The following is a 16,493-nucleotide window of genomic DNA, read 5'->3' on the forward strand; positions in this document are numbered from 1 at the left end:
TTCAGGAGGGATGTGGACAGCATGGAGAGAGGCCAGAGGAGGCCACTCGCATGATCGGGGGCAGCAGGGCAGGCCCTATGAGGACAGGCTACGGGACCTGAACCTGTTTAGCCTCCACAAGAGAAGGTTGAGGGGGATCTGGTGGCCTGTTACAAACTATTCAGAGGGGACCAGCAGGCATTGGGGGGGGTCCCTGTTCCCCTGAGCACGGCCAGGAGTGACCAGGAATAATGGTCACAAGCTGGCAGAGGGTAGGTTTAGGTTAGATATCAGGAGGCGCGACTTCCCAGTACTCTTTCCTGCCATGGCAGGGGGTCGAACTAGATGATCTACTCAGGTCCCTTCCGACCCTAGAAACTATGAAACTATGAAACTCCCCCAATATTTTGGTGTCCGCAAACTTTGCCAGTTCACTTTCAATACCTGAATCCAAATCATGAACATGTTGAAAAGCACTGGTCCAAGTACTGAACCCTGAGAGATGCCACTGGTCACCTTTCGCCATGCTGACTCAGTTTTGTGTATTAATACTCTCTGGGTCCTATCTCGGAGCCAGTTACCTAGCCACTGGACCATAAAGTAGTTGAGGCTGCACTTTCCTAAGTTTACCATGAGGACACCATGGGAGACTAGGTCAAAGGCCTTTTTGAAGTTCAAGTATATGACATCAACCTAATTTCTCCTATCCAGGTGGTGAGTTACTTGATCACAGAAGGAAGTGAGGTTGGTCAGGCATGACCTGCCCACAACAAAACCATGTTGGCTATCCTTTAGAATACTGCCTTCTGTTAGCCTATCAATAATGCATTCTTCAATCATTTTTTCCAGGATTTTACCAGAGACTGAGGTCAAACTGATCACACTAATTCCCTGGGTTCTCCTTTCTCCCTTTCTTGAAGATAGGCACCACATTGGTCCTCTTCCAATCCTCTGGGACCTTTCCCAGGTGCTGCAAGTCTTCAAATAGCTTTGCTATAGGTCGTGTGATGATGTCAGCCCGCAATCTTGGGTGTAGTTCATTCAGTCCTGCTGACTTGTAGATATTCAGCCTCTCTAGGTGTTCCTCCACAAGAACTTTGCCAACTATGGGAGGGTGATCATTCTGTATCCTGGTCAAGCAGGCTAGAGGTTGGACTAGATGACCTCCTGAGGTCCCTTACAACCTAAATGTTCTATTATTCTATAATATTTATAATAAACTACTAGGAGGTTTATGCTAGCAACCACTATGTCCAGTACAAGTATTTAATAAGTCATGCTAGACCCATGTGTTAATTACTTGTGTGGGACCCAAACAGTGCTATTAAATGCAAGTAGCATTGACATAAGAATAATCTTGTGTACAAGTAAAAAGTCAATTTTTATAAAATGGTTTATCACAAGTACAGTGGATCTCTTTTCCATTCATGATATTGCCCTTCCATGTACTATTGTGTGTCAAGTTCAAGATCTCAGTACTTACTCTTGTAGTGCTCACTACTCTGGGCTTAGAATATCTGTACAGAAGCCTAAATCTTCAGGTCTAGAACAGTGGAAGATAATTAGAAATGCAAACAAAAGAAAGAAAGCCACATTGAAATGAAGAGTGTTGCCAAATGCAAAATGCATTTTTTCAAACTTCCTCTCCATGATGGAAACATACAGTTCAGCATATGTTTAAATTCATCCTTCAATTTTCCCCATGGGAGGGGGGAGCAGGGATAGGAGAAGAGAGACACGAAGAGAGAGGAGAGGATATCGACACCATCATATCACTTAAAATACTTTTGGAATTCGTGCAAATTATGGTGACAACTGCAGCGAAAGAACCAGAAAAGAACAGAATTGTGTGATACCCATCACCAAATCCCCAAAAATTTTGTACTGCAAGGTGTGCACTGGAATTATCATTATTTTTCATTCAGCAAAATTTAGCATTTTTAAGAGCAACTGGGACATTATCTTAGATGCTTCACATTATAAGAACATGATAATGATGTTTGTCTAATGGTATATGCTAGGGTCCCATTGGGTGGTGTACTCTCTGCTATACACAGATTAAAAAGACAGTACTCTCTGCAAAGAGTTTGCCATCTATATAGGAAGAGGAGGAGGTAAAGTGATGCAGAGATGTATACTGACAAGCAGGAAAAGTAATCAAATATGTTTTTGTCTCTATGCCAGATGAAAAGTTTAATCAAAATTCCATGAGGTGGTCAGAGAAATCCAGTTATATTTCATTTTATTTGGATTTGGAGGATGGAAACAATCTTCCACCTGCCTATTACCAGTAACTGCCACTTATTCATACTTCTATGAATTTATACATTTATTCACGCTTTTGAACTTTGTGATGACCTGAAATAGTGAAGAGGGACTATAAATTATGTAGGGTATTTCCTGAGTTACTGGGGACTTTCCTAGATGCCATATTTTTGCTAATGAATTACAATGTATAAAATACCAGGCTTTAAGTGCTATCTCGTCTGCATTGCCAGAACATTCCTGGTTCAGAGCCAATACTTCTCAACATGGATTTCAATCCAAATTGGTTCCACAGAAATATAAACAAGAAAACAAGGGGATGAGTGCAGTTAATAAAGTAAAATCAATCTACAACTCAGTAGCCACATCTACACATACGCTTAACTGCAAGGTAGATTAATTAGTTGTGGACTAAAGCATCGCTGTCCACATATGACACTATTAGGCTGCAGTAAGCTAATTAACGCTGCCATAAGATAATACTGTCAGGGACAGTACTAGTTTACGTTGGGGTAGTTAACTGTGATTAAATGTATGTGTAGACGCTGCACTTGGTAGTAGTTTACTCCAGCTCTCACTCCTCTGGAGTTTATTGCATCAAATTAATTGCATGTGTAGATGCAGCCAGTGATAGTATATCTCCTAAACCCATTTCCTTCCCAAGAAAGTCAAATCATAGTCATAAACCAGAATAAGTGGAAGAAAATTAGATTAAATTAATCTAATTTCTCTGAGCCAGGAAGGTATGGAATGACAAAGACATTTCATCATCTCCCCTGTAATTGCATGACAAAAAGGGGCATTGGCTTGTTTAAAAAAATATAAATAAATAAAAAACAAATCGGTCCTATTGACTCCTCTTACTTGTTATCGCACACATTTTGCCTCCTACTTCCAAACTCCAAACATTTAATGCAAAATAATCTCAGTCTAGAATTCTAAGATACTTAAATTAGTCCAGGAACTATAGATAAACCAGCTCCCTATGGATGTCCTTGTAGCTTTAAGAACAACCACCCATGGACAAAAGGGCCTCTCAGGCCATACCCAATAAATATATGCTGATGCACAAGATGCACAGAAATGGAAAGCTGGGGACATCAGAGATGGTCCTGACTGCCATGACACTTCAGTGCTCAACCTTCTCATTTTGCTTAGCCCTTCAATGTGTCCAGCAACTTCAGGAAGGTTCACAAAACTAGAGTTGCAAATAAGCAGAAGGTTCCCAGACTACCTGTGTTTGAACACTTACATAGAGCGGCATGTAGAAACCAACATCTAATGTAGATCTGGATCCATGAGCCACTGATGCCAGCACCTGGCAACCCATCATACAGAGCATAATTCAGAAGCTCCCCTCCCCACCTTATTTCATTCACATCTGTAGGAAGCAGCAATGCAGGGCACATTCCAATTCAAATTCTACATAAATAAATAAACTTTATCAGTATCAAGAGACAGCCCTGTCATAGAGAAGAAGCTCTTTTAACAGGACATTTAATAAGATTAATAGTGAAAAACAACAGAAGTAAAATAAGGAGCTTCTTTTCCCACTGCAATATTTTACCAAAGTTTTATAATTATTCTGTATAGTCTCAGCACTGTTGAAGGGTTTACTTAATGAACACATTTATTTAGCTTAATCCTATAAATTCTCCCACTGTTTATAATCTTGAAGCTGCTATGATGGGTCACTGACCATTTGACTCTCATGAATAAGAATAAATGAATAAATCATAATGAATCATCAATCAGAATTCCTAACAGTACGTTTCACCTATAAAATGTAAAATGAATAAATATAATTGTCCCCATTTTAACAAAGGGGAAGATGAGAAATAACATGAAATGACTTGCCCAACCTAACACAGCAGGTCAGTAGCAGAGCCAAGAGTAAAGCCTGGATCTTCTGATTCCTGCTCTCATATACAATGCACAACACCACCCTGGGTGCATCTACATGAGATGTTAATGGTGCTAATGCGCAGCAGAATTAGTTTACTGCACATTAGCATCACTTAAAGTGTGTGCCGGTGCTAATGTGCAGTAGCACCAATTACAGTGCATTAATGAATGTGTAGATGGGTCCACTGTTTCCCCACTGAGCCCTTTAAAAACTACAGGATTCAGTATGATTCAGCTCTGGGGCCACTTCCACAGAGCTAGGACTCCTACTCTTCCCTCATCCTCACCTGCCCACCCTCACACCTACGCCTACCCCCACTCCCACAAGTCATTACTTTGGCAACACTCTCTGTAAAGCTGGTAGAAGTCTTGCCTAAATCAGGACAAAGCAATAACTCCAGGGTTTGACTCTACAATTGGCAACATCTGCCCAGGCAGGCACAGTACTGGAAGTGTGATGGGCAGACCTGATCACCCCCACTTGCCATGCGAAAGTTCTCCAAATTGAAGAGTGTGGCTGGGTGCAACTCCTGCCTGTTGGCTCTTTCAACATGCTCTCCCATCATTTATACCAGAACTGTCAAGTACACTTACCAGTTCATAGTTGATTGGTAGAAAGCAGGGGGTCACCACCTGAAATAAAGAGAATAAAGCCAAGAAATAAAACACTTAGAAGACCTGGCCTCATGAGGTTATCAATACACAACTGAATACTCAGGAAGCTGAAGTATTCAAGACCAGATCCAAAATGAGGAATGTTACTAATAAATTTTTTTATACAAGACTTAACAGCCAAAGGCAGATAAAATGATTTAGATTTCGCTTGTCTCCAAAGGAAGGAAGTCTAAGTTTCAATCTGCCATGCTATTCAGAACCAGAAGCTTGATACAGATTTATAGATATACAACCCAGTTTATACTTAAAACATTTCTGATAAGAACTCCACAATCTACATACTTTCCATAAAACTTGTTTGATATTTCAAATGCCAAAATGGGTGGAAAACCAGGAAAAACATCACAAGGTCAGGTCAGATATATTGTTACTCCAGGGGAAACTAATTTTAGCCTCTCTGTATGGCTGCACAAGGCTGTTTCTTTTCTTTTTGTCATACAGCTTTCATCTGAGTAAGGCACAGTGATTCTGCCTGTCATTTGATTTTCTGATTTCAACCTACAGCTTGGGTAAATAGAGGATGGAATTGATGGCATCTGATAAGACAGTTTAGGCTTCTTTAGAGCTCGGTTTCATCTGTCACTGGTCACAATAAAAGAAACAAGACACTAAACTGAATAGTGCACGTGTTAAGATGCAGGATGTTAACTTCCTACGTATCAGTTTCACAGCCACTCCTAATGTTGTCAGATGCTAACAAACCTGGAGAGTCAAGAGTAAAACAGGTGAGCTCTAGACATAGAAGAGTTTGCATTGTTTCCTGAAATACTAGTTCACACAGATTGTGCTGCATTAATACTGGGTCTGTAACTTTGTAATATTACTCCCAGCTCCCATGGAAAAAAGATTTAGCCATGGGTTGATGCCCTATCCATTTTCACAGAAAGTAGGCAAGTAATTCGGCTCCATTATAAGGCAGATTTTGGCTCAGCACAGCACTCATTGGTTTGTTACCATCTCTGCTTGCACCATTAGGTAGGTATTCAAGACTAATGGTGTTAACTCGTTACCAAAAAAATCAGTGACATTATTTGTACAGTGCTAGGCTCCACATTCAATACATGATCATAACAAGATAGTTTGGGCAGGGAAAGGGACAACAGAATAGTGAGAAGCAAAAATGTTTTACAACCGTGCAACAAAACTCCCTCTCTCAAAATTTAGCTTACTTTGCAGAGCATGAAAGTACACAGCCATCCCACACTGTTACAGCTCGCCTGCCAGAAAGCATTGTGGCCAGAAAGAACATTGCTTCCAGTGATAACTTGTATCATCATCTTCACTGAAAACCAGAGGGGCATTGATACATCAGTCCAATATTGGATTGGCACCGATATAAAGAAAATTGATTGTATTGGATTTCAGCCTGTGCCAATAATTTGGGCAATAAATGTTTGTGCATGTGCACAGCCACAGCACAGCATGTAGGCAGAAAGGAGCACAGCCCAGAAGATTAGAGATCTGTGTGCAGCTGGTAAGCCTGGTGTGGTGGAAGGGAGTGGGGCAACAGCAGCACTGGGAGGGGGGGGCTACAGCAAAATTCCTCATAACTCCCCTCCCAGCACTGCCGCTGCCCACCTTGAGCGAAATACAGCCCAACCCCCACCAGGAACAGCCCAGCACAGACCCAGACCCAGCTCGCAGCCCACCTGGCCAGGCCCCACACAGATCCGGGGGCACACGTCCCTGTCCCCCGCCATGTCCTCCTGGGGTACACACAGCCGTGGTAGCTGCCCCCCACCCTGCACCCCCTGGATGAGCCATGGCTCTGTCCTGCACCCTGACCTGCCCCAGCTGGGCAGCGCCTGTCCCAGCCACACTCCCTCGCTCACTGAAGGGACCTTGAACTGCCCCCCACGCCCCTTCCACCACAGTAGACATGCCAGCTGCATGCAGCTGTATCAGAAATCGGTTCAGTATCAGCCAATATGTCTCCTTAAAAAATCAGCTATTGGTATCGGGCCCCAAAATCTCTATTGGTGCAACCCTACCAATAACCTGTTTCAGCCTCATTTTGAGATTACACAGGAAATAGAGATGCGTATCAACAGATGGTGACACCAGTAGAAGAAAAGATGATAAAGAACAGACACCAAATGTTTCAGTACATATCCATAAAGCTTGGATGCAAAATGTGGGAAACAGAGTTCAGGTACTGTGAAGTAAATTGCACCCCATGTGGCAGGGGGGCCATGCAGTATGACGCAGTGGCCCATGCAGCATGCAGTCCCCAGAGACTCAGAAGTTGGACAGTCCTGCCCTAGACCATGGCTGTTCAATGTCTGAGCAGCCAGGGGGTGCACACCACCCCCAGGCTAGGGAAGGATGTGAGTAGGAAGCAGAAGTTGGAGGAGGGAGGGGGAGTTCAGTGCCACTAGAGGTAGCAGCAGGACAGCTGTACCCACACTGAGAGCCTCTGGGACCTTCCAGGTGGATACCCCTGTATTAGCCAATAAAGAGGGAGGGCAGAAATTAACCTGGCCCAGCAAGCAAGCTCTTTGCCTGGGAAGGTGGGTGCAAAGGCTAACAAGTGGTGAGCAGGGCAGGTATGAGAGTGGTAAAGATACTGGAGAGCCATGCAGAGAGCAGGAAGCCAACCAAGAAAGCAAGGGCTGCAGGGCCACCTACGGAACAGGCTGTTATGGCAGATATAACATCTGGAAGCAGCCCTGTGCAGATGTTGAGGGAAGCAGAAGCAGCGAGTGGAGCTTGCAGAGGGGAAGAGTGCCAGCTGCTAGGTCAGGCTTTAAGAAGAGCAGGAGCCCAAAGAAGCTATTGCAGACCATGTGCCCTAGCACTGGAGACTCATCTAAGAAGTGCCCTCTAATTGGGTGCTGGACCTGAGAAAAGGCTGTCATCCTCATAAAGATGAATGATATAGAACAGGACTTGAGGGGTTAACATGCAACTCCTGGACTCTCCCCCAGCTGCTACTCCCCACACTGGCAACAGCCAGGATCTCCACGCTCCACTCCCCTCCCTCCTCTGGCTTCTGCTTCTGTTTGCTGCCTTTGTTCCTGCATGAGCAGGAAGGGAATAATATGGCAGGGAATAATATGCGGGGAGGGGGTCAGGGCAATACCCATGCAGCATGCATCCCAGGGGTCTGCATCCCACACAGCATGTGTCCCCTATCACCACCTAGACACTGGATATACAGCTAAACACTGGAGGGGCCTTGAATGTCTGGATGTAACTGGAGCCTCCTCCTGCAAAAAGTGATGTAGAAAGGGTCTCTGGAGCTCCCAGGGGAGGGACGAGGGGAGACTACCTAGGACTCCCTGCTGGGACACACCATAGCTCACCTCCTTAGGTAACCTGCACGTTAGCTCTTTGCCTTTAGGCCTGAAGAGCCCTAACGCCCAGGAGAGCCCAGTAAGAACAGGTTATGATGTACCTTGAAGTATGATATAAGCATCCAGGCTGAGAGTACCTCTCTCTCTCCTGCCAACGCCAGTAAAATAGGCCAGTGCTATAAAAGTTTATCTCCAAGTTTACTCATCAGGACCAGTGTATTTAGCACCTGTCTCAAGCAATAGTCCCAGTGGCAGGAGGTCTAACATGCCACAAAACTAAGTAGACATCCTGGTTACATACGTTTAAAAAAAATGAGGCACAGTCAACATAATACTGTAAGTAGCAAGAGCAAAGAGGAACATCAAGTCCTGTGCATACTGGATGGCAATGACGGGCAGAAAGCAGCAAAACTGACCATACCCAAATGCCAATTCAGGCCTCAATTCTCGTAAACTTTCATCAAGGCATACTGTAAGACATAGAGTGTGCCTGGATAACTGGGTCCTTTCCTGAAAAAGGTCTACTAAAATTCCCCCTCCCTTTCTAGCTACCAAAAACAAGGATAGTTATAACCCCCTCATGCAACTCCTCCAGGCTGAGAAACTGCAGCCTGAGCATGTTTTTGCTGCTGATTTCATCATCACCACCCCTTGCAGACTCAATTTTCTCTGTTCAACTCAGCATGCCTATAGAATAGGTGGAAAATGTTAAGAAGACTGTCACGATTATGATTCCAATGGTTGAGTGTAAAGACAGAGTCCATTTCCCTGACCTCCTGCCTGACAGAGGGGTGTATAACATTATGTAATATCTTTAGCAAGATCACCCAACACACTCCATAGAAGTCAAAAGGCTTAAGATCACTACTTATAAGAGCCACAGCTGTGCCTGAGTAAAGTGACAAGGCGCATTAAAAGATAGTTCCTGCAGATGCTTGCAACTGTCCCACTGCCTGCCAACTGTGATGTAGAAAATGCACTCCATGATAGTTCTCTCTACACATCTAGAAATGGGCTGTGCCTTGGGCTCAGCCATCAGCCACAAAGTGACACACGAGCTGCAAAGAGGTGAACAGGTTAACCATGTTTACAAAGAGAATACATTTTTCCTCCAAAAGCTACCTGTGCATTATTGGGAAAGGGTGGGGGTAGGGAGAGTATAGTGAGATGAGGGGGCATCAGGGAACCGGGGAAGACAGGCTTCAGTTGATGTGGTTGATGAAGGAAGGGAACAAAGATGAGTCAGGGTCTTGGTAGCTTTGTCAAACTGTACCAACTTATCCCTTCACTTTTCAGTGCAGATACACCTAGCCCAGTGCAAGCAGCTAATTTTGAGTGGCTGCTCCCAGCTCCTAAGATGCATGGCACTGGCATGTGCTTTAACTCTTTATTTTGGTCTTCAGAGGTCTGGAGTTTTGCAGAATGTGGAGTTACAGAGGGGTTGAGGTACCACCAGGTCACCTCAGCTCTGTGTAAAAAGTTTCATGCTAGTGAATAAAAAGTGAGTCTCCTTGGTGCCCAGGGAAAGTCTTCCAAACAGCAGCAGGGGAGTGAAAAACCTTTTTTTTTTGAAATAGGAAAATAGAATTATTAATCGCAAGAGAACACAGATACAAGCATCAGACATGCAGCTAGTTTTAACCAACACATTTAAGATGTCCTATATTTTTTCAAGCTGGTGATATTAATTTCTCTGATTAAATTCATCAGTTCTCCAACCACTTCAAGCCCAGAAGAGCAACTGGGAAAGCTTTCACAATGACTACTGTAACAGATAAGGAATATGGCCTAGAGCTCAACAGTGGGTCACTGACCTTGAGCTCAGGAGACCTAGGTTCTCTTATCAACTCTGGCACTGGATAGTCTCTAGTGATTCACTTCTCTGGTCTATGCCTCAGTTTCCCTGGAAGTAAAATGGGGATAATGATAAACAGTTTCCTTCTAAAGCTCTGTGAGATGTATGGATGGATGACAGGTACTATCTAATGTCTTTTATTATTAGTGCCCAAATTGTGTGGTAATTTCATATTTCATTGTCCCTTGGTAAATAACTTCAAACAGGAGCCAAGTCAGTCTCGAGGCCACTGCGACCGCTGGAGCACCTTGGATGCTCTAACAGCTTTGCAACATTGGGGATTCTTCGGGCAGTGACCTGGTGGCGCCCATCTCCTCTCCACTGGCTCACAGGAAGCTCATCTGCCTTTTGACAAGTCTTATTTTTCGTTCTGCTGAGTGTCCACGTACGCTCCTCACCCAGGCCAGCCCAGGTTGGGGTGCTGGTTTAGTTGCCAACAATCCAACCACAGAACAGGTTGTACTTATTTACATGGTACCAAATAGCAGACCAAGACAGTCCTGGCCTAACAGGTTAGAATCATAGGTTCATACAGGAGAGCGAATTTAAAATGAGAAATGCATGTAAAATATTACATTTCTTTCTTGATATATTTACAAGGATAACATTGGCTTTAAAACTTGTATCTGTGACTTATAAGCAGATTCGTTTCTGCAGAAGAACATAAACTGTAATGTACTTGCCAAAGTCGGATGATTTAGTTTTCTCTGAAGTACAGTGTTAAAAAACAAAGTTTGATGGTTACTTTAATCCAATCTAACATTACTGTAGAGCTGGAAAAGGCAAAATAAAGGCCACATTTAACAGATCTAAAGTTTACATTCTCTAATGTAGGCTGACACAAAGCGTAATCCCTAAAAGGATTTTCCTGTCCACTTCAGAAAGTACATCTACCGTTTCAGACTGCATGGAAGCATGCATTTGCAAATTAGTCACCCACTTTCAATATTGTATTCAAAAGTATCTAGTATTCATAAAATGTAATATTATGATAAATAAGAAATTATATAAATTGTAACTATTTTAATGGATAGAAGAGTAATCTAGCTTGATATTTAGAGATTTTCATTTATTAGCATGCAAAACCCTAGGTCAACTTTTGAATAATATGCACCTATTTGGCAACGAAAAAAATATGCACATGCACACACTTATACATGTATTTGGAAAATATACAAATAACATGCAATTATTTGTGTACAAACTACCTGCTTTTAGTATGCACTAAACAACTTATAGACACAGTTCCCTATCTAGCGGTGTTTTCCTGAGTCAAGGATTTACTTGGGAAAGCCAAAACCATGATGACACTATTTTTAGAACCGATTAATTAAATAAAGAATTCTGATTCCAGTAATTCTTTGCCTTGCCAGAAAAACTGTGGGTAACTTGTCTTTATATCACTGTCATACATTATTTAACTAGTAATCAGTCTCACAAACATTAATTTAAATGAATAATGTGTCATTTGTTGGCTTTCTAACGCATCCATGCTAAGGGAATGAAGTACGTTATTTCCTGTTTTAACAGCTATACAACAGTGCCCCCCTCTGTTGTAGTAAGGGGTTAACTGTGTGGACATCCAATGCTCATATTCCATCCTTACCTTCCCAACTGTAGATTGCTTTCATGTTATTTTTATTTGTGGCAGCGCCTCTGTACAATTAGTCTGGCATTCTGAGACAAGCAGCTCTCTACACAGGGAGAGTCAGGAAGCCCACGAGCAAGGTTTCAAGCTTCCAAAGGATGAAGGATAGATGTCATTTTGCTCCCCTTGCACAACTACCACTTCTATTTATTTTAGGTGTATTGCATCATTCATATGGAACAATAGCTAATATGCAAGGAAACTGCTAATTTGCACTGAAAAGTATAGATCTGGCTTTCACAGGGCGCTTTTCATGCACAACAGAGAAAAATCTTGTTTAAGTGAAAATATATGTCCTGCTAAGTACACTCCAATATATTAGTAACTGATTAAAAAGTTTAATAGAACAAGAAATAGTACAGTAAAGAGGCCATGGATATCTTGCAGTGCTTACAAAACTACAGTTAATCAAAGGACAATTAATGGGATTTCATGAAAACCTTTTTATTGATTAACTGCTCTGGTTACACATTAACTTTTTTTTGCTCAATGACTCTTTCTGATGCACAACCCCAGAAGAAAACTCTCTGATAAAATGCAAGAAAGATTACTGCATTCATTATAGTATCCACAAGTAACTCTATGCTCCACAGAAATTCTGTTATTTGTGAACTAGCTATTTTCAAAATGAAAAATGGTTCTTTTTGTTACAAAGCAACAAAAAAACACTTTCTAGAACATGTGTCCTGATGTCACTATCGCCAGCTTCTGATCCAGAAATCTATTTTTCTCATAATGATTCTTCCCCAAGTAACTCAGGATTCTGACTTGAGTTTATCACAAAGCAGTGAAGGATCACTATTAGCATTCATGCTGGGCAGCAGAATACCTCTGAGGGCACCTAAATACATATTAACTTTTCTTCCTTAAGCAAAACAGTGTTTACCACACCAAATGGTCACTCTACTGCAATTTTTGTTGTTGCTAAACACAGAGAAAATTCTATTCAGCATAATACAATTTTTAATTATTAAATAATATTTTGAAAAATGAAACAACTCAACCAATAAAGACATTTCAGGCATCTCAAAAAAGGTTGCGGGGATATCATGTGCAACAGCAGAACTGTAGTAAAATCAGAATGAGAGGTAATTTATTAGTCACTTCCTCTGAAAATTCTCCCCAGCAGATTATGACAGTGAGTCCACTGAGGTCAGCTTTACCTACCAGGCTAGTGTACACCCATTTTAAACACAGCAAATTCTGAAGGAATAAAAAAAAATATGTTGTGCATTTTACTTAAGAAACATTGGGCTGAAACAGACATAGCAGTCCTAGGGTCATAGCAGTGACTGTAAAAACTAGGAAGTTTTATTTATCTTCTCATTTTACAACGCTATTGAACAGCAATTAGAAGCCAAGAAACATGAGATTGGCCTCCTAATAAATGTACTCAAATGAGAAGCTCAGATAAAAACTCTTCAGTTTCAAAATGCGATCTGCCTGTCATGTTTTGTGGCCTTATTAAGAGTGCCTCTGCTTCAGCATTTTACATCTCAAAGTAAAGATAATACTTGTCCACATTAGAGAGCTGTTATGGGAATTAGTTAATGTTTGCACAGTTCTTTGAAAAGAGGAAGACACTACTACAAACACACAACAGACACATGCATTGGAAGACGCTTTTTTGCTTTATTTGGGTTAATGAAGCATCTTAAAAGAAGCGTTACATTCCTTCAGAAGAAATGTATACTTCAACATTTTAGATAGGCACAAATCCCTTGCAAAAAATGCCAAAAAACAATGGATGAGAGTTGTTGAATATGAAATCAACAAAGCTGCTGGTAAAGAAACCTTTACAAATGGCCTGGAGTGCAGCTAACCCAAGACATAAAAATGTATTGTTTACATCTCTCTGCCACCTGGAAACTTCGCTTTCTTCCACAATGTGTTGTTTGATTTGGCAAGGTCAAAGACTTGACCTACATTGAGAAACCCCAAAAGGAAAACAGCAAACCTGTCAGCTAGCACAAGAAAAAAGAAAAAGTTTTTGTCTATATAAATCAAAGTCCAGAAGGGGAGACATTTGGTACATAGTTCCATGTGGCTCATTTGAAAAGCACAAAAAAGAAAGGTTTTTCATAGCTCCCATGAGTGAGGGGTGCTTCTGGGCTAGGGTCAGACATTCAAAAAGCCTGAGCCTCAGCTGATTCAATCTTTGCAGGTTAGTCTAACCTGGCTAGGCTAAATCAATTTCTAATTCTAAAGACATCCCTGAAATGCAGGCACATGCCTGCAGTGGCTCAGGCAAGAAGCTGGGGGGCGCCAGAGCAGCCCCCCCCTTCCCTTCCGCAGGCAGCTGAGGGGGGCACGGCCAGGCCCTAGCACGACAGTGTAATTAAGGAGAGGTTCCCCCCCTTGATAACAGAACATTTATCAGCTCTGTTATCAGCATTTAACACCTCATCAGAAAACAAAGTCTTGCTCCTTACAAGCTCTTCTTAAACAGCTTTGGGCAAAGAAAGCAATGCAGGGACTTACCAGCTGCTGTGCTGATTACCTCCAAAAAACCGTAAGTGGACACTACCCTATCTGCCCCACACAGCATTAGCTAGATATGAGGAACGGATCTCTGCTTAAGCAGCAAGTGATGAGAAGGGAAAGGAAGCAGGGGAAGAGCAGTGTGTGTGTGTGGAGGGGGGGGGAGGGGGGGGCAGCTCTGCTGTGGAGCCCCACCCAGCCCAGAGAGCATGCGGGATGCTGGGGAAGTCTGATTTAATTTTAAAAAATCAAGGGGTCTGGGACAGACATTGCATTAACTGGTTTGAGCCAAATCAGTTAAATCTGATACTACATTCAACCAGGTTTATCTCAAACCAGTTTCAGCCATTCTCAAACTGGTTTATGTGCACTGAGCATCTGGTCTGTTACAGGTTTAAACCAGTTTCTGATCACAGTTTATGTGTAATGTCTGTCCCTAGCTGGGGACAGAAATAGATGACCTAGTCAGTTAATCAGAAACAGGTAATGAGACAGAAATTTTCTGTTGGTGTCACCCACTCTTGAACTCAGATAACAAAATATGCCCCCACAGAGTACACAGAGAATCTGGGATGGAGTACAGTACTCAGCACCAGTGACTAGGGTAACTTTGCTCAAGTTACTGCTCCTGTGGTTTAGATGTGCTCACCTAAGCAAGGAGTATAGTACTACTTCCACCATTAGTATGTTGCAATTCATTGATCAATGCATGGCTTGCAAAGTACTTAGAGATCTCTGGTCTAGTCATATTACAAAAGTGCAAAAATGAAGCATGCAGGCGGCTTACAGACATGAAAAACCCCCCAAAATCCAAACCAGCATTTTAAGCATAGCACACCCCTGCACTGAGTACAGCACATGCACACAAGAGAAATCCCATTAGTATGACCTGCCTCACCCAACATATGTATAGACTGCATGCTTCAGTGGGGCTTTTCAGCACTTATCTAATTGAATCAGCTTTAGATCGAAGTGCCAAAAAGCCCTAATGATGCACCTGATCTAGACAGATGCTGGGGAGCCAGGTCGAACTAACACGCTTCCCCTTCCCATGAAGCGCTAGTTTGGGGTGGTTTTTTTTCCACGTGTCAGCAACAGCCACAAATTTTAACCTTCACCTTCTTCCCTTCCCTCACCACCAAAAAAAATCTTTTGGTGGTTTGCTTTAAAAAGGTGGGGAAATGTGCTTTCTTAACAACTACATTTATTTTTGAGAGACTTTGCTTCTGTTTCCTTTGTAACAATCTGACCTCTTAAAACTTAATTAGGTACACATTCCTCACTGAACTATACTATCCTTTTAGGATTACAGACCTATTTATTTTGGTATAATCCCCATGAGAAAACATGCTTCATTTGCTAAGTCAAATAAATCTTATATATTTCCAGAAGGGGAACTGGAAAAAAGAAGGAAACTGATTTCATGAAAAGTTTCCCTCCTTCAAGAGAATACACTGCTATTACAGACAGAATATTCTTGGGACAAAACAAGCTAGAGGTATACTAGACCTATATTATTTTAGGTCTTTGGCCTGAGATTCATGGCTTGGAGATACTTATCAGGCTTTCAGGTCTCCTGAATACTCAGGACTCCTAGTAGAGCCACAAGCATCAACAGATTGTAAGGCCAGAAGGGACCTTGGAAGATCATCGGGTCCAGCCCCCTGCACCAAGGAGGAAAGACAACTGAGGTCAAGTGATCCCAGGAAGGTGACTGTCCAGTCTCCTCTTGAAGATGTCCAGTGTAAGTGACTGCACCACCTCTGGAGGGAGCTTATTCCACAGTCTGGACAACCTGACTGTGAAGAATTTTTTTCTAATGTTGAGCCTGAATCAATCTTCCAGGAGTTTGTGGCCATTACTCCTGGTTTTCCCCTTGGGTGCCCTGGTGAACAGTTGCTCACCAAGCCCTTGATGTACTTAGTCCCCTACTGTAGTGGTAAGCTGCTATCAGGTCCCCTCTCAGGCTTCTTTTCTTCAGACTGAAGAGTCCCAGATCCCTCAGCCTTTCCTCAAATGGCTTGCCATGCAAGACTCTTATTATACAGGTGGCTCTTCTTTGGCCTCTCTCAAGCTTGTCCATGTCCCTGTTAAAGTGTGGTGCCCAGAAGTGGATGCAGTACTCCAGCTGTGGTCTCACCAGTGCTGAGTAGAGCAGAAGAATTATCTCATTGGTTTTGTTGGAGATGCATCGATTGATGCATGCCAGAGTATTATTTGGCTTACTGGCTACAGCTTCATCAGCTCATATTCATGCTGTGGTCTATTATTACCCTCAGGCAATGCTGTCCCTGTGGGGGAAGAATTGGGGTGACCACCCTGGGCTCTGTGCTCTGCTGCCGGCTCGGCCACTACTGAGCATTGCCAGCTCTGGCTGCTCACCACCCCT

The 16,493-nt window shown here is 42.6% G+C and overlaps 1 protein-coding gene across 10 annotated transcripts in view; it reads right to left on the reverse strand.

Moving 5' to 3' along the window:
* The window catches only part of TNS3 (tensin 3), a 342,744-nt gene that overhangs the window by 221,559 nt on the left and 104,692 nt on the right, over positions 1-16,493 (reverse strand). For 6 of the 10 annotated variants that reach the window (XM_019539604.1, XM_019539576.1, XM_019539567.1 and 3 more), the window contains one exon: positions 4,744-4,782. The exons of the other annotated variants lie outside the window; for them this stretch is intronic. The gene's annotated coding sequence lies outside the window, so the exon portion shown is untranslated. The remainder of the gene's footprint in view (positions 1-4,743; positions 4,783-16,493) is intronic. 10 annotated transcript variants of the gene reach the window in all.

Source organism: Crocodylus porosus, unplaced genomic scaffold, assembly GCF_001723895.1.
Source record: "Crocodylus porosus isolate Cpor-Errol unplaced genomic scaffold, CroPor_comp1, whole genome shotgun sequence".
Classification (NCBI taxonomy): domain Eukaryota; kingdom Metazoa; phylum Chordata; order Crocodylia; family Crocodylidae; genus Crocodylus; species Crocodylus porosus.